This window comes from Oenanthe melanoleuca, chromosome 14 (assembly GCF_029582105.1).
Source record: "Oenanthe melanoleuca isolate GR-GAL-2019-014 chromosome 14, OMel1.0, whole genome shotgun sequence".
Lineage (NCBI taxonomy): Eukaryota > Metazoa > Chordata > Aves > Passeriformes > Muscicapidae > Oenanthe > Oenanthe melanoleuca.
In genome coordinates, this window is record NC_079348.1 from 16252689 (window position 1) to 16279319 (window position 26631).

At 46.0% G+C, this 26631-nt stretch overlaps 1 long non-coding RNA gene across 1 annotated transcript; it reads left to right on the forward strand.

Annotated features, from left to right (window-relative positions):
* The first annotated feature begins 4278 nt into the window (after positions 1–4278).
* Positions 4279–17120, forward strand: LOC130259230 (uncharacterized). Its single transcript, XR_008841598.1, has 3 exons — positions 4279–4460; positions 13535–13614; positions 16953–17120. It is a non-coding gene; the product is annotated as an uncharacterized LOC130259230 (long non-coding RNA).
* Positions 17121–26631: the final 9511 nt, after the last annotated feature.

Here is a 26631-nt window from a genome sequence, read left to right on the forward strand (position 1 = left end):
AGCATTCAGAGACAAGGGAATATTGGCTTGGATAATAACCCTGATACCTACCCCAGGAAATAGAGGTGCTGCCCCAGAGCCTGACCCTGCCCCAGGGACTAGGGATGCTGCCCCAGAGCCTGACCCTGCCCCAGGGACTAGGGATGCTGCCCCAGAGCCTGATCCTGCCCCACAGCCCACTGCAGAAAGGAACCATCCGGAGTGGGTGGGAGTTCTAGTGAAGGAGATAGGCCAGATGTTGAAGGAGCATTTTTTCCCAGCTGGGGAGAAACCCTCTCCCTGCCCTAAAGAGGGAGAGTCGGATGGTGCTACAGTGGAACCCTGGACATGTTACTCATGTCCAGGTTCCAGCTGAACCACAGGGGCAGTCACAGCCAGCAGCAGTTGCCCCTGTGGAAACCTGAAAATCTAAGATTAAAACAAGGCACCTAGATAATAAGGATCAGCAAGGAGGGGCCTCACAACCATAAGGGGAGCCAGAGGTTGAGATTGTCACTGAGTCACTCTCATACCATAGTCTCCGTAACCTGCAAAAAGACATAGCATGGTGGGACCATGAGGCTTTTACAGCTTGGTTATTCCAGGTCTGGGATCTTATGGGAACAGGTGTACAATTGGATGGAACTGAGGCTAGGAATTTGGGATGCTTGACCCAGGACTCAGGTGTGGATCAGGTATTCGTAAGGGAGCCAGGTCCCCTTCCCCTCTGGGAACTGCTTTTAATGGGTGTGAGAGAGAGGTTTGTCCACAGAGAGAGAATGCAGGAGCACCACTGTAGAATGCACTGGAAGATCCTTGAGGAAGGGATCCAGCAGCTGAGAGAAGTGGCAGTACTAGAGGTACTCTTTGAGAGGGGCGGACAGCATAACAATGGACCTGACAAGGTCAGGTGCACAGGGCAGATATTGTGGAATCTGGCAACCATGGGGCCATCTTATTATAAAACTTTTATTGCAGTGATTAATGCTGATAACAACCAAGAGACAGTGGGTTCTGTTGCCAACAAGCTCAGAAATTTTGAGAATATGATGAATGGCCCGATGCAGGCCCATGTCTCTGCTGTAGTCAAGAGCCTCCAAGAAGAGATGAGGGAGGTAAGGGAGGAGATAAGAAAGTTCAATGCAGCACCAGTGCGAGTCACAGGCCCCCAAGTAAGAGCCCAATGCCCCCCAGCTAGGGAGAGAGGGTACACCCCACGAGCTGACCTGTGGTTCTTTCTCCATGACCATGCAGAAGACATGGGAAAATGGGATGGGAAACCCACTTCTGTCCTGGCAGCATGGGTGCGTCAACTCAGGGAAGGAAACACTAACCAAAGAAATTCTACTAAAGTAAAGGTAGCCTCAACCTCCCATAACCAATGTGCAGGATATTACAGAAGAGGAGATAATCTGTCAGACCCACTTGAAAGAACCACTAATATGTATGCCCAGGAAGGAAATAATAACCAGGGCTAGAGGGGTCCTGCCTCTAGCCAGGAAGAAGCATGGGATCTATTGGATATTGTGTGTGTGATGGCCTGGCACATCAAAGCCACACAAACAAAGAGTGTTAGTTGATACTGGTTCATAATGCACCCTGATACCATTAGAACATATGGGAAAAGAACCTGTTTCCATTGTTGGGGTGACAGGAGGATCACAGGAATTCACTTTGCTGGAAGCTGAGATTAGCCTGACAGGGACAGGGTGGCAGAAACATTCTATTGTGACTGGCCCAAGGACACCACGCATTCTAGGCATAGACTTCCTCAGGAACGGCTACTATAAAGACCCAAAGGGGTTCAGGTGGGCTTTTGGAATAGCTGCTGTAGCGACAGAGAGCATTAAGCAGTTGAACACCTTGCCTGGACCGTTGGAAAATCCATCTCCAGTAGGACCCCTGAAAGTGACAGAGCAACAGGTACCAATTGCCGCCTTGACAGTGCACCACCGGCAGTATCAGACAAATCGAGATGCTGTAATCCCCATCCACAAGGTGATCCATGAGCTGGAGAGCCAAGGGGTGGTGAGAAAAACCCACTCACCCTTCAACAGTCCCATCTGGCCTGTGCGCAAGTCTGATGGAGAATGGATATTGACTGTGGACTATTGTGCCTTGAATGAAGTGACTCCACCGCTGAGCGCTGCCGAGCAGACATGTTGGAACTCCAGTACGAGCTGGAGTCCAAGGCAGCAAGGTGGTGTGCCACCATTGACATTGCCAATGCATTTTTCTCCATTCCTTTGGCAGCAGAGTGCAGGCCGCAATTCTCTTTCAACTGGAGGGACATGCAGTACACCTGGAACAGACTGCCCCAGGAGTGGAAGCACACCCCCACCATCTGCCATGGACTGATCCAGGCTGCACTGGATCTGCCCAAGAGATCCAGCTCCTGGGAGTGAAGTGGCAAGACGGACCGCGCCAGGTCCCCACTGACGTCATCAATAAGATCACTGCAATGCCTCCACCAACAAGCAAGAAGGAAACACAAGCTTTCCTAGGTGCCATAGGCTTTTGGAGAATGCACATCCCTGAGTACAGCCAGATTGTGAGCCCTCTCTACCTGGTCACCCGCAAGAAGAATGATTTCCACTGGGGCCTTGAACAACAGCAAGCCTTCGCCCAGATCAAACAGGAGATCGCCCAAGCGGTAGCCCTTGGCCCAGCCAGGATGGGACCAGAGGTAAAGAATGTGCTTTACTCTGCAGCTGGGAACCATGGTCTGTCCTGGAGCCTTTGGCAGAAGGTGCCTGGTGAGACCTGAGGCCGACCCCTGGGATTCTGGAGCAGAAGTTACAGACGGTCTGAAGCTAATTACACTCCCACAGAGAAGGAAATCCTGGCTGCCTATGAAAGAGTTCAAGCTGCATCAGAGGTGACTGGCACGGAAGCACAACTCCTCCTGGCACCCCAGTTGCCAGTGCTGGAGTGGATGTTCAAAGGAAAGGTTCCCTCTACCCACCATGCCACCATTGCCATATGGAGCAAGTGGATTGCCCTCATCACACAGCGCGCCCGTATTGGCAACCCGAATCACCCTGGGATTTTGGTGATAATTACAAACTGGCCAGAAAGTGAAGTTTTTGGTCTTGCCAATGAAGAGGAACAAGTGGCTCAGGCTGAAGAAGCTCCACCGTACAACCAACTGCCAGCAGATGAAACGTGCTACACTCTTTTCATCTACAATTCCTGCCACATCATGGGGATGAACCGGAAATTGAAAGCAGCTGTTTGGAGCCCCACACAACAGGTTGCACAGGCTACCGAAGGAGAAGGTGGATCAAGTCAACTTGCTTAACTCAAAGCTGTTAAACTGGCCTAGGACATTTATGAGAGAAGTGGCCAAAGCTCTACCTTTACACTGATTCATGGATGGTAGCCAATGCTCTGTGAGGTTGGCTGGAAAGGTGGAAAAAGGCTGACTGGCAACATAGAGGAAAACCAATCTAGGCTGCTGATGAGCAGAAAGACATTGCCACTCTGGTAGAGAAGCTACCCATGAAAGTCCATCACGTGGATGTCCATGTTTCCAAGAGTTGGCTTAATGAAGAACATCGACACAATGAGAAGGTAGATCAGGCTGCAGAGATAGAGGTGTCAGAGATAGACTTAGATTAGAAAAACAAGGGAGAATTGTTCCTGGCTTGATGGGCCCATGATCCCTCAGGTCATCTGGGCAGAGACACCACCTATAAATCTGTGCAAGACCAAGGAGTGGATCTAACCATTGACAGTATTTCTCAGGTTGTTCATGACTGTGAGATGTGTGCTGCCATCAAGCAAGCCAAGCAGGTAAAGCCTCTCTGGTATGGGGGCGGTGATCCAAATATAAGTACAGAAAGGCCTGGCAGATTGACTACATCACACTGCCTCAGACCCACCAAGGCAAGCGCTATGTGTTGACCATGGTGGAAGCCACCACTGGATGGTTGGAGACCTCCCTTGTGCCTCATGCCACTGCTCGGGACTGTTGTAACCCAATACCGAAAGAGGTATAAGGAATGTGTTATCCTAACTTCGTGTCCACATCCTATTGGCTTCTTTCCAAGTCCCCTCTCTGACCTTTTCTCTAGAAAATCCGTTAGCTGAGACCCAACCCTCTTTGTCCCGGAGTCACCATGCAATAAACAAGATCCCTGAGGAAGACAAAGAGCCTCTTTTGGATTCCTTCGTTTATCTAATGTAGCACCCTTTGGCTCCCTCAGAGTAACTAACTAGGAGGGAGTTACAGGGTGTTACAGTTGGCGTGTGCAGCTTGTTTTCATTACTAGCCCACAGGTAACTGAATTCCATTTTTAGGAATTTAATAAGCTCATTGGTCTGTTCAACTACCCCCCTTGCTTGGCTAGCTGGATTTTAAACAGCTCCCAGGTAGGGAGAGATACGGCCGATAACTCCACTCGCAGCGCTGGACGGAGCCGGCTGGAAGATAAACATCCTTTCCGAATCACAGGAGAAACCGAGGTCCGTCAGGACAGGTAAAGCCTACTCCCTGGTGGGAGGCGGGGATCCCAGTGGGAAAGGGGTTGCCCCGGGTGGAGATGGTTGCAACGCGGCAGCAGAGCGGGCTTTAGGACCCGGGGCTGCCGCGGGAACTGCGGCACCTCGGGTGGCTGCGGCAGCAGCTCGAAGGGGCGGTCCCCTGCCGAGACAAGTGGGATCGCTGAATTAACCCCTTTCGAACCGTTTCAGCAAACAGCTCCAGCGCTGCTCAGCTCTTGGGGGGCTCCCCAGAACCCCGCTTGAGGCGGCTGGGGTTCCCCGGAGCTGGCACGGCCAACGGAACGCGGGCCACGTGTTCAGGGTTTCATCCCGACCGTGGAGAGCCTGCATTCCCTTTTCTGGCGGGGTTTTTTAAACTTGGGAGAGAAAAGAGTCGTTTCTCTCTGTGTGATTATTACATGAAGGTATAGGATGTAATAAATAAGAGGCCTTTTGTTCGCCTGACAGACTTTGTGAGTCCAGAATGTGGGTTGTTCTGCTTTGATCCTCTGACAGACAGACCTTGAAAAAGATATCGCTAGAACTTGTTAATAGTTTTGCTCTGCTTGATAGGCCTTAAAGTAAAAAGCCAGAATGTGTTTTGCTTTGCTTGCATAATCACATATTGTTTTAAGTGCCAAGAAAGGAGTCAGTGGCTGAGGAAGACTACTCGCCCTCATCCCCCGACCACCAGAAGGCAGAAAAAAGACCCCCTAGCAACTGGAGGAGCATGCGCTGAACTACTAGAGGAGGAGCACATCACCCAAAAACCTAACAGCTAAAAAGGAACAGACTAAGGGGGGTAGGGTGCAGCAGTAGTTAATGGAGCGAGACTCTGCTGCCCAGCGCTGAATTTGCTTTTGCTTTCTGTAACCAATAAATCTTTAAATTGTTATTTGATCTTTTATGGCCCATTGCGCTCATTTATAACAAATTTGGCACGTGACTCGGATCGAGATTTTGGAGGGGCTCTCTGCCTGCGGGGAGGCGCGCCCCATCATTTTGGTGGCCCCGGGGACGGGAGTCCTATCCCAGCCTCGACCGACGAACCTAAAATTAAGAAAGCAAAAGCAAAGGTAGGAGGGCCCAGTTGACCCCTTAAATTTTGTGCACAAAGTCCGGACGAAGACGCAGGACGCATAAGTATAAGGGATCCGTTCGGGCGGGGTCGGGATCCCAGAGTACAACATGTGGTGTGTGTGTGAGAGGGGGACTGGCAGCCAGATTCCCCAAGCGAGTGCGGACCCTTAGTAGTGCGGTTCCCATCGGCCCGCGAGGGCGTGGGCCACGAAACAGGGGAAGCGAAAGTGATTTTTGATGGGAGTGAAGGTACTCCGGAGGAAATGGGGCAGGGGAAGAGTAAACCTCCTGCAAGTGTTAAACTCCCATCCATACCTAGAGATAGTCCCTTAGGATTTTTACTAGAAAATTGGGACCCTGGAACGGAAGGGAAGGATAAGGCAAAAATGATATATTACTGTGTAAAAATCTGGGGTGGGAAGGGGATTTCAGGAAACGTGTTCTGGCCAATATTTGGGTCAACAGAGGATTGGATAAAACAGAGATTAAATATTTGGGTAAATATAAAAAAACAAAACAAAACAAAAAAAAAACCTGTTTGTTTGGAGGAAAGTGAGTATGCAAAAATTTGAATAGCCCGTCCTGAGGTTTTTATTTTTAAATTGACCGAAAAAGGGAATAACAAAAATAAGAAAAAGGGAGGTGGGAAAGAAGAAATCCTAATGGTACCCCCTCCACATGTACCCCCACCGCAGGCCCCTGCCCCCAGTGCACCCCCCCCAGAGGAGGATTCGGAGGTGTATGTCCGAAGGGAAGAGGAAAGTCAGAAACGGCAAGTTAGAATGATGGTTGCTGCGGTACGAGAAAGTAGGGAACAGGGTCAGAGTGAGACACAGAGGCGGCCAGTAAGAGAGCTTAAGGAGTCTAGGAGTTCAAGGGAGAGACAGGACATTAAGGTGTGTTTTTATTGTGGGGAAAAAAGGACATTTCAAGAAAGAGTGTAGGGTCAGGATTCGGGATGAAAAGGAGTTCAAGACAGATTAGAGGGGTCAGGGGCTCTATCTCTTGGGGACACGGAAACATCATAAGGAGCCCTTGATAAAACTGAAGGTGGGTCCCCATGGCCAGGAAATAGTTTTTCTGGTTGACACAGGAGCTGAAAGATCAACTATTCAGTTCTTGCCAAAAGGATGTAGTCTATCTAAAGAGACTGCCACGGTAGTAGAAGCAAAGGGAGAACCCTTTGAGGTGGGGGTTATTAAAAAGGTGACAGTTGAATCAGAATCAAGAATCGGGTTGGGAGACTTTTTGTTAGTATCAGAATCTGAATATAATCTATTGGGGAGAGACATGATTATAGAACTAAGAATTAGGATAGAAGTAGTAGAGAAGAAACTGCAAATTAAACTCTGTCCTCTCAGAGTGGAGGACGAAGAAAAGATAAACCCTGAAGTACGGTATAATCCAGGAAACGTGGGGCAGCTAAAAATAGCCCCATTTTCGGTGATTATTAGAAATCCGGACATCCCGGTAAAAATAAAGCAATATCCCATATCCCCTGAGGGTCGATGGGGATTAAAACCTGAGGTAGATAGATTGTTGAGCAAGGGGCTGCTAGAACCATGCATGTCACCCTTCAACACACCGATACTCCCTGTGCGCAAATCAGATGGCACTTATCGGTTAGTGCACGACTTAAGGGAAATTAATAAATGCACAGTGGCTCGGTTCCCCGTGGTGGCAAATCCATATACACTTTTAAGTAAATTGGGGCCTAATAACTTATGGTATAGTGTCATAGATTTAAAGGATGCCTTTTGGGCCTGCCCTCTCGATGAGGCAAGCCGGGATTACTTTGCATTTGAATGGGAGGACCCCGATACAGGGAGGAGGAAACAGCTGAGGTGGACAGTGTTACCCCAGGGGTTCACAGAATCTCCAAATTTGTTTGGACAGGCATTGGAACAAATTTTGCAAGATTACCAAACAGGACCGGGAGTAACCCTGATACAATATGTAGATGGTCTGCTTCTGGCAGGGGAACATGAGGAGGATGTAAGGAAAGAAAGTATAAGGCTGTTGAATTTTCTGGGACTTAAGGGGTTAAAAGTTTCTAAGACTAAACTTCAGTTTGTAGAGGAGGAGGTAAAATATTTGGGGCACTATTTAAAGAAGGGAGAGAAGAAAATAGACCCTGAAAGGATCCAAGCAATTATGTCACTACCTATTCCACAAAACAAGAGACAAGTTCGTCAAATTTTAGGACTTACTGGGTACTGCAGGCAGTGGATTGAAAATTATAACAGTAAAGCTAGATTTTTTTACCATAAATTAACACAGGAAGGGCTAATGAAATGGAGTCAAGAAGACACAGAGAAACTTCAGGAATTAAAGGAAAGTTTGGTCCATGCCCCGGTCTTAAGCCTCCCGGATGTGAGGAGACCATTTTTCTTATTTGTAAACATAGAAGAGGGTATTGCATTTGGGGTACTTACCCAGGATTGGGCATATTTATCAAAAATTTTAGTTTCTGAGTAGGGGCTGGCCAACCTGTTTACAAATAGTGGCCGGATGTGCCCTATTGATGGAAGAAGCTAGAAAAATTACTTTTAATGGAAATTTCAAAGTAATGTCCCCTCACAACATCTGAAGTGTATTACAGCAAAAAGCAGAAAAATGGATTTCGGATGCTAGGCTTTTAAAGTATGAAGGAATTTTGGTAGAGGCACCCAATTTGACATTAGAAACCACTGCACTACAGAACCCGGCCGCATTTTTATATGGGGGACCGGAGCATGAGTTTTTGACCCATGACTGTATAGCTACAATAGAGGAGCAGACGAAGATTAGACCGGATTTAGAAGAAGAGGAATTAGAAAGCGGTGAAAGACTTTTCGTGGATGGATCCTCCAGGGTAATAGAAGGGAAAAGAAAATCAGGGTATGCAATAGTGCAGGGTCCGAACTTACAGGTGGTAGAGTCGGGTGCATTAGATAGATCATGGTCTGCCCAGGCATGTGAATTATATGCAATATTAAGGGCTTTGAAACTTCTTGAGGGGAAGGAGGGGACAATATATACTGATTCTAGATATGGATTTGGAGTAGTCCATACATTTGGAAAGCTATGGGAAGAAAGGGGCCTTATTAACTCACAGGGGAAGGATTTGATACACCAGAAACTTATAGTTGAGATACTAAAAGCTCTGAGAGGGCCGACAAGGTTAGCAGTGGTTCATTTAAAGGGACACCAACAAGGAATAGATTTAAAAAGCAGGGGGAATAACGCTGCAGATCAGGAGGCAAAACGGGCAGCCCTAAAGGAAATGGTCCTAAAAGAAAAAGGGGGGCAAAGGGGAGAAGATGGAGTCAAGGACGGTGAAAACACTGACACAATTTTTACGAATGAGGAGAAAGAGAGACTTAGAAGAATGGGTGTTACAGAGGAAGCAGGAAAGTGGATATTAGCAGACGGCCGGGAAGTGCTACCAAAGGCAATAGCTCAGAGGGTATTGTATAAGTTACATCAGAAAACTCACTGGGGAGCCCAGGGGCTGGTGGATCACTTTGCTGCTAGGTACATGAGCATCGGGCTCCACGATATAGCTAAACATATCACAAAGGGATGTCCTACCTGTTTGCGGGTAAATCGAAGTAACCTCAAAAAAAAATACCCTATGGGGGAAGGCCTCTAGCAAAACAACCCTTTGCAAATATTCAAATGGATTTTACTGAATTGCCAAAGGTGGGGAGGATTAAATATCTTTTAGTGGTAGTAGATCATCTTACTCATTATGTGGAAGCCTTCCCGACATCAAGGGAAACCGCACGAACAGTAGTAAAAGCCCTGCTGGAAGAGATAGTCCCCAGGTATGGTGTACCAGAAACAATTGACTCTGATAAGGGGCCGCACTTTACATCAAAGATAACTTGGAAGCTGGCAGCAGCATTAGGAATAAAATGGGAACAACATACTCCTTGGCACCCTCAAAGTTCAGGCTGGGTAGAAAGGATGAATGGAGAAATAAAAAAACAACTTACTAAATTGGTACTAGAAACAAAATTATCATGGGTTAAATGCATTCCCCTAGCCTTGCTGAACATTCGGACTCAACCCCGGGCGGATTTGGGAATTTCCCCATTCGAGATGTTATATGGCATGCCCTATAGTTTAGAAAAGGTACAGACAAACCCAAATGTTAGTGAACGATACATTGACGAGTATTTAATAGCTTTGATGAAATATAAAAAAACAGTTATGGGAAAAAGGAATGTTGGTTCAGAGACCACCATTAGATCTTGTATTACATCAGGTTCAGCCCGGGGACTGGGTACTGATCCGAAGTTGGAAGGAAAATCCGATAACACCCAAGTGGGAAGGACCTTACCAGGTGTTGCTTACAACAGACACAGCAGTACGCACTGTGGAAAAAGGGTGGACTCACACAAGCCGAATCAAGGGACCAGTAGATCCGTCTAAATTCACCAACGACCCCGGGTGGGAAGTGAAGGGCACACCTGGGAGCCTGAAACTGACACTTAAGAAGCGAGTAAGCTCTAATTAAAAAGACAGGCTACATTATTCCCACCCCACCACAGGTATGAGACTTTTTCCACATGAGAGATAGACTGTGGGATCCAACATACTATTCCTTCCTGGCAGAGCTCCGAGCAACAGGAGCACCAGTGGGGGGGGGGGGGAAGATCTGCTGAATGCTGCAGTGAAAATAAGATGTAATGCTGAAAATTGCTGGGGAAATTGTAACCCTTTTGTATGCTTTATTTGTTTAGTTTGTAAGGAGGAGTGGTGGACCCATTGCAGCAACAGTTACCCTCCAAGGGGAGTGTGTAAAAATTGTTATTCGGACCAAAGGCTACTCACCTCTCAGGTCCTGGCTACCAAAGTGGCTGCCAGAGAACTTTTAAGAGGGTCTGAAGAGTGGTGGAAAATTTTTACAAAGGGGATAAACCCCCAGTTCTATTGTTATCACTCTAACGAACCTGCCCCATTTGTGGCCAGGATAGTAGCCGCCCTGTGCAGACGGTGGGTACCTGAACTCAGTTGTTACACCCCTCCAATTAAGAATTGCAAGTGGTATAAATACATAAAACGTATTAAAAAGCATGGGTCAAACACCCCTCCTGAAGAATACTCCTGCTGCCGAGAAGATGGAACTCCCCATAGCTCGTGGCAACCGAGTTGATGGGCAAGGCAGAGGAGATGAGAGCAGTGGAGGGGAGAGCCCGAGCAAAAGGGGAAAACGAGGAACAGGTACCCAGAGCTATCGAGAGTACAGGGAAAGGGAAAAGTCTGAGGTAAATTGGGAGGAAAATAAAAAGAGCAGTTGTGGAAAATGGGGAAGCTACCACCTCCAGTTAGGAATCCTATATATAATGCTTTTGAAATTTGCGTTTGCAAGCCATGAACCTTTTAAAAGGTCATTAATAAGGTGGGAGGACCAGAAAGTACTTAGTACAGTGGTGACTTCAGGAACCCCCTCGTTTAACTACTACCTTTGTGACTTAACCCAAACACACCCATGCTTGAACAAAGTGGAATTTTAGAATTTTAAGAGGGAATTACAAAGATTTAGCGAACAAAAGTAATAATATAGAAAAAGGGGGGACTTGTAATAAATAAGAGGCCTTTTGTTCGCCTGACAGACTTTGTGAGGCCAGAATGTGGGTTGTTCTGCTTTGATCCTCTGACAGACAGACCTTGAAAAAGATATCGCTAGAACTTGTTAATAGTTTTGCTCTGCTTGATAGGCCTTAAAGTAAAAAGCCAGAATGTGTTTTGCTTTGCTTGCATAATCACATATTGTTTTAAGTGCCAAGAAAGGAGTCAGTGGCTGAGGAAGACTACTCGCCCTCATCCCCCGACCACCAGAAGGCAGAAAAAAGACCCCCTAGCAACTGGAAGAGCATGCGCTGAACTACTAGAGGAGGAGCACGTCACCCAAAAACCTAACAGCTTAAAAGGAACAGACTAAGGGGGGTAGGGTGCAGCAGTAGTTAATGGAGCGAGACTCTGCTGCCCAGCGCTGAATTTGCTTTTGCTTTCTGTAACCAATAAATCTTTAAATTGTTATTTGATCTTTTATGGCCCATTGCGCTCATTTATAACATAGGATATTGTGCAAATTGCTCTTATAACAACAAAATGGGCTCACATTTATCGGCACAACAAAAGAGTATTATTTCTCAGCTTAAAGAACTGGCTAATGCAGTGGATGTAACAATTAGAAAGAAAACAATAGAACAATTTGTATCTTGGCTTTCTAAAGAAATTCCAGATTTTGAAAAACAAGATATGAATTTTTATGGTTTTATTTTGGGATGAAATAGGAAATTTATTGACTTCTAAAATAGAAAAAGGTAATTCTGCTACAGCTTTGTTCCTCCCTATATTTTTAAACATTCGCAAACAATTATTACAATTGGAAAATAAAGAACAGCTACAGATAAAAGCTTTGAAAACCCCCCCCCATCTTCTCCAAATTCCCCTGTCTCTGAAAAGGATCCAAACTTTGTAAATTCTGAGCAGTCTGTCAAGAAATCCTCTTTATATCCATCTCTTTCAAATTTACCTCAACAGAACTCCGATGATACTCCAAAAAGTAATCTTCCTTTGTCTTACAGTGAGGGGGACCACATGGTCCATGGCGGCAGGCATGCCCCAGCTTCTTCATCCCACAATCCTTTCTTCTCCACCCCCTTCCCTATCCCTTGTCCTAATCCTACACCTATCGTTTACCCTAGTCACCTCTTCCCAGCACAAGTTACAAATAACAATCCTCCTAGCTACAGCGGGGCCCCGGGGGAGAGGGACAGCGCACCGGCTGACGAAGGAGGGGGAGGGTAATCCTCAGCTGACAGCAGCGGGGGAATACAGGCTGTACCGAGCTCTGCAGTCCAGATCTTAGAGGAAGAGAATATACCATCAGCTGCTCCTGTAATTTATGTGGGTAGAAAAAATGGAAGAAGGGGGTATAACCCTCTCTCATATCAAGATAAAAAAGAAATTTGTAAAGTGCAAAGAGAATTTGGTAGAAGCAGTGAGATTTTTAAGGGTATGCTGAGAGCAACTTTCACTTCAAATGAGATGACACCTCATGATTTAAAAGATATTTTCAGGTGTTTGCTAACTCCCTCAGAATATGATGTGTGGTTTAATATGTGGAAACGTTCTTTAGGGATTCTTTTAACAGAGTTTCACCAAAGCACTGACAATTCTAAGGATTTGGAAGATAATGAATTAACATTAGATCATTTAAGTGGTGAAGGGACTTGGCATTGCCCTGAAAACAAACTCGAGTATTATCCAAATTTGTTTTAGATAAAATTTGCAATATGGCTGAAAAAAGTTTTAATCACTTACCAACAGTTGAGATAACTGGCAGTTATGTTAATGTAAAACAATACGCTTTTGAGAATTTTTCGCAGTTCGTAGATCGTCTGCGTGCACAGGTAGAAAGACAAGTGCATGATCCAGCAGCCCAGGCTGAATTGATAAAAGAGATGGCACAAAGAAATGCCAACGAGGCCTGTCGCAGAGTTATTCTAAGTCTTCCCATGGACCCTGAACTAACCCTAGCACAAATGATAGAAGCCTGTGCCAGTAAAGCAGAATTGTTCAGAGTACCAGAAAGGAATCCAAGGCCAGCTCCATCCAAGCCTGCAGCAGCTGAAACACCACGAGAAAGGAAGCAACCTGTGCCACCTGAACAGCTGCAGCGTATCACCTGCTTCCAGTGTAAAAAGCAAGGACATTTCGCTAGGGAATGCCCTCTTAACCAGAAACTCAAGAAGTCCAACAAAAGAAAAAAACTGAGTTTGCAGCGCGTGCCTGCTCTTAACATCATAACGCGCAAAGATATAAATACTGCAGGCACTACTGTGGCAAAAGCTTCTCTATTAAAAACAAAGAGGGAGGATGGGATAAAAAGTGTGGGTATACCAAATAATTTAAATGTTAAATCTCCTGTTCACCAGGTCTGGCAGCCTTGTGGTCGTGTCAGGCTGGAGACTACCAAAGGTTTTCATTTCAGGACTACTGATTGGACAATTATTACAGTGGATCTGTCAAGCAGCCTAGTAGACGTGACCATATTGCATATGGAAATGGAGAGTGGGTATTTTGTTGTTGGAGACACAGCACACACCCCCTTAGAAATTGAAGTAGCTCCCATGGTTATGAAAGGAAAAGTATCCTGCCTCATAATATTAGCACGCTGTCCTCAGCCACCATTCTGCCTGGGCAAGGGGCAGATATTAGCTCAGGCTATTCCCATTCCAGCAGAAGTCACAGCAGATGGGAAGGCACTTGAAGCCTACTGGGCTGAAGCGGTGGGTGAGGAAAAACCTTCTTTGGCATGTAACCTAACACATGGATCAGATCACCTCCATGTGAAAGGGGTGCTTGACACAGGGGCAGATGTGATGATCATACCCAAAAGGATATGGCCTTCACACTGGGAACTGCAACCTGTGGCTGGGAAAATTCAAGGTATAGGAGGAATTAAATTGGCTAAAATATCAAAAACCATGGTACAAATCGAGGGTCCAGATGGGAGACTGGCTAGTGTTCATCCATTTGTAATAGATTACAAATGTCCCTTGTGTGGGAGGGACTCCATGTCACAGTGGGGAATTAAAATGATTATTCCAAAAACTCCTCAGGATTTTTAGAGTTGGCTACTGTGGAGCGCCCTGCCCAGAAACTAACATGGCTAAGTGACACCCCAGTTTGGGTAGCACAGTGGCCAATGAAAAAGGAAAAGTTGAAGGCACTTGAGGAACTTGTGGAGGAGCAATTAGCAAAAAACCATATTGAAGAAACCACAAGCCCTTGGAATTCCCCCATCTTTTTAATAAAGAAACCGGGGAAGGACAAGTGGAGATTATTACATGACCTCAGAGAAATAAACAAAGTGATTCAGGACCCATATGGGGTCTCCTCAACCTGGGATGCCATCCCCAACAATGTTACCCTGAGATTGGCAATTGGCTGTAATAGACATCAAAGATTGTTTTTTCCAAATCCCCCTACACCCTGAAGATGCCCAAAGGTTTGTTTTCTCAGTTCCCTCCATAAATCGAGAAGCACCAATGAAGCGGTACCACTGGAAATTGCTTCCACAAGGCATGGAGTGCAGTCCTACCATCTGCCAGTGGTATGTAGCCTCATTGCTGTCCCCTGTGCATGCACAAAGAAGGGAAGCCATAATATTACATTATATCTATGATGTGCTTGTGTGTGCTCCCAATAACTCGATACTCCAACACACACTTGATCTAGTGGTTAAACTTTTAACCTCTGCTGGATTTCAGTTAAAGGAAGACAAAGTTCAGAGGATGCCACCTTGCAAGTACCTGGGCTTGGAGATTACTGCACAGACTATTGTTCCACAGAAATTAGAAATTAATTGTAATCCCAAAACCTTGGCAGATGTCCATTCCCTGTGTGGGTCTTTAAATTGGGTAAGGCCCTGGTTAGGCCTCACCAATGAGGACCTAAAACCTCTCTTTAATTTATTGAAGGGGAAGAGAGAGCTGGTTTCTCCCAGGGAACTGACCCCAGAGGCAAAGATTGCAATTGAAAAGGTACAAAAAGCCTTGGCAGAGAGACAGGCTCACCGTTATCAACCTGAGCTGCCTTTCAAATTCATTGTTTTGGGAACTGCCACACCTGCATGGTCTAATATTCCAGTGGATCAAGGGGCAGGATGATTCACTCTTAATCATAGAGTGGGTCTTCCTCTCCCATCAAAGATCCAAGACCATCACTCAGCCACAAGAGCTGATGGCTCAGCTGATTCAGAAGGCAAGGATGAGGCTGCGTGAGCTGGCTGGTTGTGACTTTGCATGCATTTACCTGCCAATCAAACTTTCTGAGGAGGGAAGAAACTCTCTGGAAAGGATGACCAAACAGATGTTTGAGCACTTGCTCCAGAGCAATGCCAGCCTCCAAATATCTCTAGACAGCTACAGTGGACAAATATCAGTCCAGGGCCCGTCTCATAAGTTGTAAATGAGGAATTCGACCTCATTCCTCAAGAGAAGAGGAGTCGGAGACCACTCAAAGCGCTCACAGTGTTCACAGATGCATCAGGGCCCTCTCATAAGTCGGTGATGACTTGGAGAAACGCACAGACTCAGCATTGGGAAGCTGATGTGGAGTTTGTGGAGGGCTCGCCCCAAATAGCCGAGCTGGCTGCAGTTGTGAGAGCCTTTGAGAAGTTCTCGGAGCCATTTAACTTGGTAACAGATGCAGCTTATGTTGCTGTGGTAGTCTCTAGAGTGGAGCAGGCAGTGCTCTAAGACATTGATAATGAGCATCTCTTTAGACTGCTCTCAAAGCTAATCTATGTGGTTTCACATAGAGAGCATCCTTTCTATGTGATGCATGTGAGGTCACACACCGATTTGCCAGGTGAGATTGCAGAAGGGAATCGTAAAGCAGACTCTCTTGCAGCCCCAGCTGAGAAAGCACGCCTACCTGACATCTTCCAACAGGCAAAGCTGAGCCACCAGCAATACCACCAGAATGCTCCAGGTCTGGTCCGTCAGTTTCAGCTAACACGGAGTCAGGCTCGAGCCATCGTGGCCACCTGTCCCAGCTGCCATCTCCAGGCCATGCCATCGCTGGGTATGGGGGTCAATCCCCGGGGCCTTGGCAGTTGTGAAGTGTGGCAGGCAGACATCACACACATTCCTAGTTTCGGACGCCTCAAATATGTCCATGTAAGCATTGATACATATTCAGGTGCAGTTTATGCCTCTGCCCATGCAGGAGAAAGGGCTGAGCATGCCAAACAACACCTTGTTGCACCTAGTGCAAGCCTTTTCAGTGTTGGGAATACCTAGGGAAATCAAAACAGATAATGGTCCAGTGTACACATCCAAGGAGTTCCAGGAATTTGTCCAGCAGTGGGGAGTGGAACACAAAACTGGCATCCCCCAGGCCAAGCTGTGATTGAGCGTGCACACCAGATGCTCAAGCAGGTTCTAGCTAGACAGAGCAGTTCAACTGGGTGGATGTCTCCACAGCAAAAGCTGTGCAAAGCCCTATTCACTATCAATTTCTTGAACTGCTCATTTGAAAATATGAGTCCTCCTGTGGTACGTCACTTTAACAGCAGTAAACAGTTCAAGTTGTCTCAGCATCCACCAGTTTTGATCAGGGACCCAGAAACGTGGGAAACCAAAGGTCACTATGAGCTGGTAACCTGGGGAAGAGGTTATGCATGCATATCCACTCCCTCAGGCCCTCAGTGGATTCCCCAGAAGTGGGTCAAACCATTTGTTCCAAAGAATCCAGCTCCAGCAGAAGGAGATGAGAAGCAAGTAACCATTGCTTCAAAAAGAAGACGCCGCCGGAAAGAAGAGAAAAAAGCTTTATAAAGGACTACATTCCGGCAGACAGAGACTCATAACATGTTTTAAAATGTTTGTTTTTCCTTTTAGAGAAAACCTACCCTCCACTCAACCCAGTGATGAACCCTTTCCAAGTTGTCTTCTTGTTAACACTGAACAGTTTGGCAGTGGCATGGATCATCCCTCAGCCACGTCAAAACATCTGGGTGACCCTGGTACCAACGCTCCAACAGGAAAACATATGTCTGTCCACTGCAATAGCAAAGATCCTATGTCCACCTGCCTGGTAGGAGTCCCATTAAAGGTTGAAGAATATTCAGGCAGCTTTGACATACAAATGTCCAATGAAGCACCTGAGTCATTCACCATTTCACCTAGGCAGCCAGCAGAGATCAGAAGAAATCCCTTAAAGGAGCTGCTGTCAAATTTGCCCAAAGCAGCCCAGGAACCCCAAGAGTTAGAGCTGTTGGGTTCCTACCCTGCACCATGTTGTATTCATTTTAGTATTGTCCCAAACCTACTGACACTAACGGGTTCCATCTCATACGACAATTTCGTAGGGAATTCATGGCAAGAAATTGGTGTAATATTCTAAACCAGACTTCAGCCAATGATCCAACTTATTCAAACCCCAAAAGTCTCCCTAAGGGATTGTTTTTAATTTGTGGGGATCCGGGCATGGGCAGGGATTCCTTCTCGGCTTCTAGGAGGGCCATGTACCATAGGGAGGTTGTCCTTGTTAGCACCCAACGAAACTTTAATTAGTGATTGGACTCACAAAATCAAATCAGCTGACAACATACAAAAGAGGAGCGTTGACAATTTGGACCCAACTTGTAATGCAGAAATTTTCCATTGGGCCAAATCAAAAAGAATAGCTATGTCTGTGTTTCTTCCGTGGGTCGCAGCAGCTAAAGCTCTGGGTGAATTAGGCCACCTGGAGTGTTGGATTGTTAAACAGGCAAACTTAACCTCTGCTGCCATCAGCTCCCTCCTAGAGGATGAGGAAATTACCAGGCAGGCCACACTCCAAAATCGTGCTGCTATAGATTTTCTTCTACTATTTCATGGACACGAATGTCAGGAATTTGAAGGACTCTGCTGTATGAATTTGACCTCAAAAGCTCCCAATGTCCACACTGTCCTTTGAAACATGAACAACCTAATCGGACAAGTGAAGCAAGAATCAGAAGATTGGTTCAATGAACTGTTGAGAGGCGGGGAGTTCTCTGGGTGGTGGACCTCTATAGTTAAAACAATTCTGTTATTCTTTGTTATTCTTTTCCTTGTAATAATGGCATTCGGGATCCTATGATATTTAATTTTCAAGGCCATTAATGGTATCATTCCTTCTACCTCTGTAGTCAATCACATAGAAATGAAAAACATAAAACAATCTAATTCTCCCACCAATTATCAATGGTGGGCAAAATCATAATTCGAATCAAAATAAATAGAATATCCTTCCCTCACTTAAAAGCAAAAAAATGGGGAGATGTTGTAACCCAATACCGAAAGAGGTATAAGGAATGTGTTATCCTAACTTCGTGTCCACATCCTATTGGCTTCTTTCCAAGTCCCCTCCCTGACCTTTTCTCTAGAAAATCCGTTAGCTGAGACCCAACCCTCTTTGTCCCGGAGTCACCATGCAATAAACAAGATCCCTGAGGAAGACAAAGAGCCTCTTTTGGATTCCTTCGTTTATCTAATGTAGCACCCTTTGGCTCCCTCAGAGTAAGTAACTAGGAGGGAGTTACAGGGTATTACACGGGACATCATTTTGTGCCTTGAGAAACAAGTCCTCTGGAGGCGTGGTACCCCTGAGAGAATTGAGTCAGACAACAGGACTCATTTCAAGAACAACCTTATAAGCACCTGTGCTGTAGAACACGGCATTGAGTGGGTGTACCGTCTCTCCTACCATGCACCAGCGGCTGGGAAAATGGAACAGTGCAATGGTCTGCTTAAAACCACCCTAAAGGCACTTGGTGGAGAGACTTTTCAGAATTGGGAGATTAATCTACCAAAGTCCACATGGTTAGTGAATACCCAAGCTTCTTCTAACTGAGCAGGCCCTGCCCAATCTGAGCCCATGGCAACACCAGATGGATTTAAGGTTCCAGTGGTACACCTGAGAGGTATGTTTAGGAAAAACTGTTTCGGTGAACTCTGCCTCCAGCAAAGACAATCGTGTCCATGGGGTGGTTTTTGCTCAAGGACCAGGTTGCACCTGGTGGGTGATTCAAAAGGATGGAGAGACCCGATGCATACCCCAATGAGACCTTGTTTTAGGGTGAACTATTTATGATACTGTGCCTGTATCTATAACTGCATGTTTGTAAGTAATTTAAAGGTTTTAATTTGATGTAGCATGATGGTATGGGAAAAGATTCAGGGCGGATAATGTTGGGGTTAGAGTTTGTTCCCTTACTTTTTTTTCTTCCTCCTCTCTGGAGAATTTTTCCCATTATCATGCTAAAGAAGCCTGTCAGGCTGCACCCACGCTCTTCATGGCTCAAAACAAAGTGATAGGCAGGGGCTGTCTCACTCTTTTTTTCACCGGCAGGGTTGGGGAAAGATGTCTGGGGCTGATTGCTTCCAGCCCGTGCGCCAGTCCAACACCGGGAGCCAGATTCTCTGCTGTGGGACACTGCTCTGCCATCTTCTCCGCTCCAGCCTGCAACCTCTGAGCACCAGGACACACACGGTGAGTGGGAAGCCCTTCCTCCATCCTTCTCCCACCTGGACACTTTGCTGCCACTTCCCCCTGCTCCCGCCTACTCCAGCCTGTTGCCGCCTCCCCGCTCCTGCCTACTACCTCTGCAGGTGCACATGCCCTGCCCTGCTCTCCACTGTCGGAGCCATAGTTAGGGAAGGATCTTCATGGCGAGATGAGAAAAATACTTACACATCAATATGATGGAAGTCTAATCCATTTATTAGTTGTACAGTGCTTCTTTTATACTTTAAACATTGTTGCAACATGCAAGGCCAGCAAACGTATCATTGGTTAGTGAGCATCGTCCATATATTACTTGTTATTTATTGATTGGTTTCACGTGCTTTTATTGCAATTTTTCCACCTCTTGGCTCAAGCAATCTAACACCCCAAGTCAGTCATGTCTCTTCTACCTATTTACTACTTTACTATATTTTCTCTGCACGTCTACCTTCTTGCTTGTTACTTTAATGTACCTTCTCAACCGCCTACTACTGCTGCTCTAAGTCTTTTCCATCCCCTCATTGTTATTACTTTGTATCTCCTTCACGAATAGCTCACTGTCAGTATTCTCTCTGAACAGTACAGAATTATGCCATTCTCTAAAAGTCAGAGTCTCTCATATTCATGCAACACAGTCAGAGCCCCAACACTTCCCCCTTTTTTCAAAAACTAGATTAGCAATCTTATGCATTTGATTTTGCAAGCATCACAAAATGCATGGAGCAAAAAGCAAAATAACCACAAAAACTATAACTACAATTATTGCCTGATGCACAATTGTAGGCAACTATGTTCTTAGTCCTAACGATTGTATCTTTCAAATGACCATGAGGATTCTTGTAATTTGTGTAATCCTTGTTTTAAGGCCTTGATTTTTGAATGAATGGATGTTGAATGGTTCGACAAATTAATGCAACACGTTCCTTCCAACTCCTCACATCCATGATCATGCTAAAAAGCAAATAATCTATTGCAGCTTGATCTAGCAACACAGCATGATTAGTGCTACCTACATCTACTGTTAATTTATGCAAAATTTCTGAGGTCAAGTTCACCTCAGCCTTGACCCAACAAGCTACTTGTTCAAATGCGGTCAAACCCATTTGGCCGGGACCCACCGCGTTTGAGTACCTGTGGAAACACAAGCATAACCCCGTCCCCATGTTAACAGGTTTTGTGGTCCTTCCAATGTGTTTAGCTGAGGGATATACACATCTAGAGGGGCAGGATGTGTTGTTAAGTCTTTGGAATTTTCAACAAAATGCTGTTCAATGGGCTTCTTGTCATCTTCTCTAGGATTCAACAAGTTTAAAACATAACAGGCTTGTGCTATCAAATCATGAGGACCAAGCTCCCCCTCTTTTTTCAATGCAAACAGCAGTTTCTTCAAGTCTTGATGAGCTTTCTCTATGATAGCTTGACCCGTGGAATTATGGGGAATGCCAGTGATATGCTTGATCTTCCATTTCTCTAAGAATTCTTTAATAGTATGGCTAACATAAGCAGGTGCATTATCTGTTTTGATGACATTAGGCTTGCCCAAAATTGCAATACCTTGCATCCAGTGAGATCGAGAAGCTTTGGCATTTGTTGATGTGGCTGCTGTAGCCCGTATAATTTTTGAGCAGGTGTCTATAGTAATATGAAGTATCTTCAACTGTCCAAATGGTTGGAACTCTGTGGTGTCTGTTTGCCAAACTTGCATTGGTTGGAGGCCTTGTGGGCTGACTCCATTGTGCTGAATTGGTATCAATTTAGCACAATCAGGGCATGCTGCAACAATTGCTCTTGCATTTGACCGAGTAATGCCAAATTGTCGTTTTAGTGCACAAGCAGACTGATGGAAAAAAGAATGTGACTCTGAGGCATCTTGAAGATTATCACGATTAGTTTGAACTGGTACAGATACTGCTTGACCACTTATATTATTCCCTTCTGTAAAGAATCCTGGGATATTAATGTGACAATGAATATGCGTACAGAACAAAGGTTGATGTCTTTCTTCCAGTAAGTTCCATAACTGAATAAATAAAGCTTGCAGTTGTTTGCTGTTTATTTGGCCAATTAATGCTCTGGACATCCTGTTTACCACTCCTACTAAATAAAGTGAATCAACAACCAAATTCAATGGCATGTCAGCAAAGTCCTGTAAGGCCCATATGACCGCTCTCATCTCTAGCATTTGCACAGACCCAGTTCATTGTTCTACGTACACTTTCCATTCACCTGAAACTTGCATACCATAACCATATTTATTTGTCATTTTACTGGCATCCATGAAAACTGTAGTACCTTCCACTATAGGCTTATGTACCACCATTGAGCACATCTCTAAGATCAGTGTAGTGTGAAAAAGCAGATGTCTCAGGTAGTGGTTATCAATTTCCAATCCTGCTACTACTAAGGCAAAAGCATTGCTGTTTAAAGACTAATCTTCTACCAATGTCAGAGGTTCAATTGGTAAAATACATTGTTTTGGTTCTGTTCCTGCAATGGTATACACTCTCTTTCTCCCTTTGAGTAATAGTGCTCCAATTGCTTCATGTCGAGTGGTAATAGTTTTATGCAAATTGCTTGAAGCAAAAATCCATTCCAGAGAGCAATAGATGCACTAGGTTGAAGAGTAACTATCAGTAACTTACATGCTTCACTGGCATTTTGCTTTGCTAATTCTTTTGTTAAGGTTGTTTTTAATTCAGAAGGCACATTTGGAGCGTTCTCTATGGCTTCTCGAAGGTGATCTACAAATTTCACGAAAGGTTCTTCTGGTTCCTGAATAATTTTTGTATAAGGATGTTGTGGAGTTCCAGGTTGTGGCAATGCAAGAAATGTTGCCAATACTGCATTTTGAGTTTGAGTCAATATACGACTATGAAGGGCAGACTTTCTTTGAGGGTCAAGATAAAGCCCTGTTCCCATCATCTGATCCAGGCTAGCAAATTTAAGTGGGTCATCAGCAGGTAAATTAAGATTATTCAGCATCTTGTCTTCCAATCGTTCTTGCCATTTATTTAACCATAACATATATGCCATAGGTGTAAGCACAAGCTCCATGATTGCCTAAATATCTGTTGGTATCAGTGATGTATATTTGAATAAAGCTGTTATCTGATTTCTTACTAATTTATTCTTAATGCCATACTGCAGAACTCTTTTCTGCAGTTGAGTGACTGTTTTCCAATGAAAGCCTTCCCATCGGTCTCCTTGTACATCTCTTACTACTGGCAGAGTAAGAGGCATTAAAGTAAAATCTCCTGTTAACTGAGCATTTTCTATTGCTCCCTTCCAGTGTTTCTGATTATTAAATGTTGGATCTCTAGGTGGCAGCATAGGTTCCTCACTTCTTTTCTGCTCAGTTTTTCTCCAGGTGCCTAAAAGCGAACCAAGCAGTTCCTCTCCTGTGTTCGCTTCTGTGTCTCTTCCATCACTAAGCCAAAGCATCTCTTCTTTAGTAATTGCTGCATTTTGTCCATATTTTGACTGTAAATAATAATCAGACTCTTCTACAGTCCATTCTCCTGCTTTTACCCTTTCTAGAACCCAGTGTCTTTTATTCTTAGGTTCTGCCAACTCAGCAAAAACTTTTTCTTCACTATTCTTGTTGCTCTCTATCTCATGCAATTTTTCCTCAACATTCTTCAGTTCTGTTATAATTGCATTATGAGCCTTTTTATATGCTGCCTTCACATCACTTTTCTTAGAACCAGCATCAAGTCTTTTCATTTCAGCTAATAATTGTGTCATGAGCTTAGCATGTACTCCCAGATTTTTCCCTTGCTCTTCAGGGAGTGGCACATTTGCTGGATCAACCTCCATAGGAGGAGCATTGGGCTCGGCAGAATGGGATAAATCTTCTCCTGTCCAGGGGGGTAAATCCTCACCTTCACCTCTCCAGGCTTCTTGATCTGCTAGTGAGACTGAGACTGGAAAAACCTGTTTTTCTGTACCCATTCGTCTGTCATCTACTTCCACATATCTTTCCACTTCAGAGCTCACATCTTGTTGTTATTCAGCTTCTCTCCCCCTCATCGGAACACTCCCCTTAGAGCCTCTGCTACGTGTGCCTCCCCGTTCAAGTTTTCAATCACCAAGTGTACCTTCTGGTAAATCTGAGCTAATTTTTAGCTTCAGGAGCCCCGAGCTGTATTTGTTCCCATAGGTCTTTTCCCACTTTCTCCCAGGTGCTAATATTATACATCTGAGTAGTATCCATTAAAAGTCCTTTTCGCCTGCACCATAAAAGCAAGCTTGTAACTGCGGCTTGATCCAGCCGTTTATCAGTCTTATCTGCAAGCCTTATTAAGCTATCCAGGGCAGCGCGCTCCACTGCCGATGCGGCAATTCCCATCCTGCTCCCCTAACTCACCGGTCAGCCGTGGCCACGCCGCACCTCTCTTGAACACCCCGGTTGGCTGTGCTTGCCATACCATGCAGGATGCCTCACCCTCGGTCCGCTTCGTCTGACCCGGCGTCAGGATCACGTTGTGGGTCACCAAATGTCAGAGCCGTAGTTAGGGAAGGATCTTCATGGCGAGATGAGAAAATACTTACACATCAATATGATGGAAGTCTAATCCGTTTATTAATTGTACAGTGCTTCTTTTATACTTTAAACATTGTTGCAACATGCGAGGCCAGCAAACGTATCATTGGTTAGTGAGCATCGTCCATATATTACTTGTTATTTATTGATTGGTTTCATGTGCTTTTACGGCCATTTCTCCACCTCTTGGCTCAAGCAATCTAGCACCCCAAGTCAGTCATGTCTCTTCTACCTATTTACTACTTTACTATATTTTCTCTGCACGTCTACCTTCTTGCTTGCTACTTTAATATACCTTCTCAACCGCCTACTATTGCTGCTCTAAATCTTTTCCATCCCCTCATTGTTATTACTTTGTATCTCCTTCACGAATAGCTCACTGTCAGTATTCTCTCTGAACAGTACAGAATAATGCCGTTCTCTTAAAGTCAGTCTTTCATATTCATGCAACACAGCCAGAGCCCCGACACTCCACCACTAGGACCAAACGCAAGCAGAGAGTATCTGTGGCCAAAAAGTGACTGGAACTAAGTTATTGTTCTCTTCATATTTCATTTTAATAGCTACTGTTGTATCTGTTTGCCTGGTTAGATATATTAGTAAAGAGCTGTTATTCCTACCCCCATATTTCTGCCTGAGAGTCCCTGATTCAAAAATCATAACAATCAGAAGGAAGAGGGCTTACATTCTCCATCTCGGGAAGAGTTCCTGCCTTTCTTGGCAAAATACCTCTCCTTCAAACCAGGACAGGGGTGCTGCAGTGCCAGGTTTTGTTGACAAGGGGCAGCACTACTCAAAAGGGGGGGTGCTGCAATACCCAGCTATGTCCAGAACTGCTCGGGGAGAGTGAGGGCTGCAGTACCAGGTTGAGTCCACAAGAGGGCAGCACAGCTGGGGGGGGGGGGGGGGGGTTGGGGGGGGAGGGGCGTGGGGGGGCACCTGCAGTACCAGTTTGTGTCCAGAAGGGGGCAGCACTGCTTAGGGAGGTGGAGGGGCTGAAGTATTTAGTTCTGTCCAAAATTGGGCAGCACTGCTCTGGGGTCGGGGGGTTACAGTACCTGGTTGTGTCCACAAGGGGACAGCAGTGCTCGGGTGAGGATGTTGCAGAACCATGCTGCGTCCACAAGGGGGCAGCATTGTTTGGGGTGGGTGGGGGACACTGCAGTATGGGGCTGTGTCCACAATAGGGCAGCACTGCTCAGGGAGGAGGCGGCTGCATTACTCGGTTGTGTCCACAAGGGGGCAGCACTGCTCTGAAGAAGGAGGCTTGCAGCACCAAACTGTTTCCACAAGAGTGCTGCACTGCTCGAGGAGGCAGTTCTGGAGAAATGGATTATGTACAAAAGGGAGCAGCACTTCTTGAGACGGGGGGCTGCATTATCGGGTTGTACAAAAGGGGGATTATGGGAAAATGGATTATGTACAAGGGGGCAGCACTGCTCAGGGGGAGGGACTGCAGCACTGGGCTGTGTCCACAAGGGGACATCACTGTTCAGCGGTGGAGTTTCTGTGCCATGCTGTGTCCAGAAGGGAGCAGCACTCCTCAGAATGAGAGAAATGCAGTACTATGCTTTGTCCACAAGGGGGCAGCACAGCTCTTGGAGGAGGGGATGGTCTGCAGTGCAAAGTTTTCTTCACAAGGGGGAAGCACTGCTTGGGGAGAGGGCTGCAGTACCATGCTGTGTCCACAACGGGACAGTGCTGCTCAAAAGGTGGGGCTACATTACCCGGTTGTGTTCACAAAAGGGCAGCACTACTTGGAAGTGCAGGGCAGCAGTACCATGCTGTGTTGACAAGGGAGCAGCACTGCTTGGAAGGGAGGAATGACTTCAGTACCATGCTGTGTCCAAAAGTGGGTAGCACTGCTTGGAAGGAAGAGGCACACATTACCAAGTTATGTCCATATGGGGGCTGCATTGCTCAAGGAGGGGGGTTCTGGAGAAATGGGTTATGTCCAGAAAGGGGCAGCACTTCATGGGGTGGGGGGCTGCAGCACTGGGGTGTGTCCAGAAAAGAGCAGCACTGTTCGGTGGGGCGGGGGGTGGGCTGCAGTACCATGCTGTGACCAGAAGTGGGCAGCACTCCCCAGAATGGTGGGGGGTTGCAGTACCATGCTGTGTCCACAAGAAGTCAGAATTGCTAAGGATGGGGGGGCGGGGTGAGGGGGGAGCTGAAGTAACAGGTTTTGTCCACAAGGGGGCAGCACTGCTCCGGCGGGAGGGGGGGGGGTTTGCTGCAGTATCGAGTTTTGTCCACAAGAGGGCAGCACTGCTAGTGGAGGGGGGAGTACAGCAGTACCAGGCTGTGTCCACAAGGTGGCAGCACTGCTTGGGGGAGGGGGCTGCAATATTTAGATTTGTCCAAAATGAGGCAGCACTGCTGGCAGTGAGGGGGGCTGCAGCCCTCCCTGACCTCCAAGTGCGTCCCTGGACCCCCTAGAGTTCCCCAGTTCCTTATTTTTTCATCATTGTTCCTTAGAGTCCCTCCAATTGCCCACCCAGCTC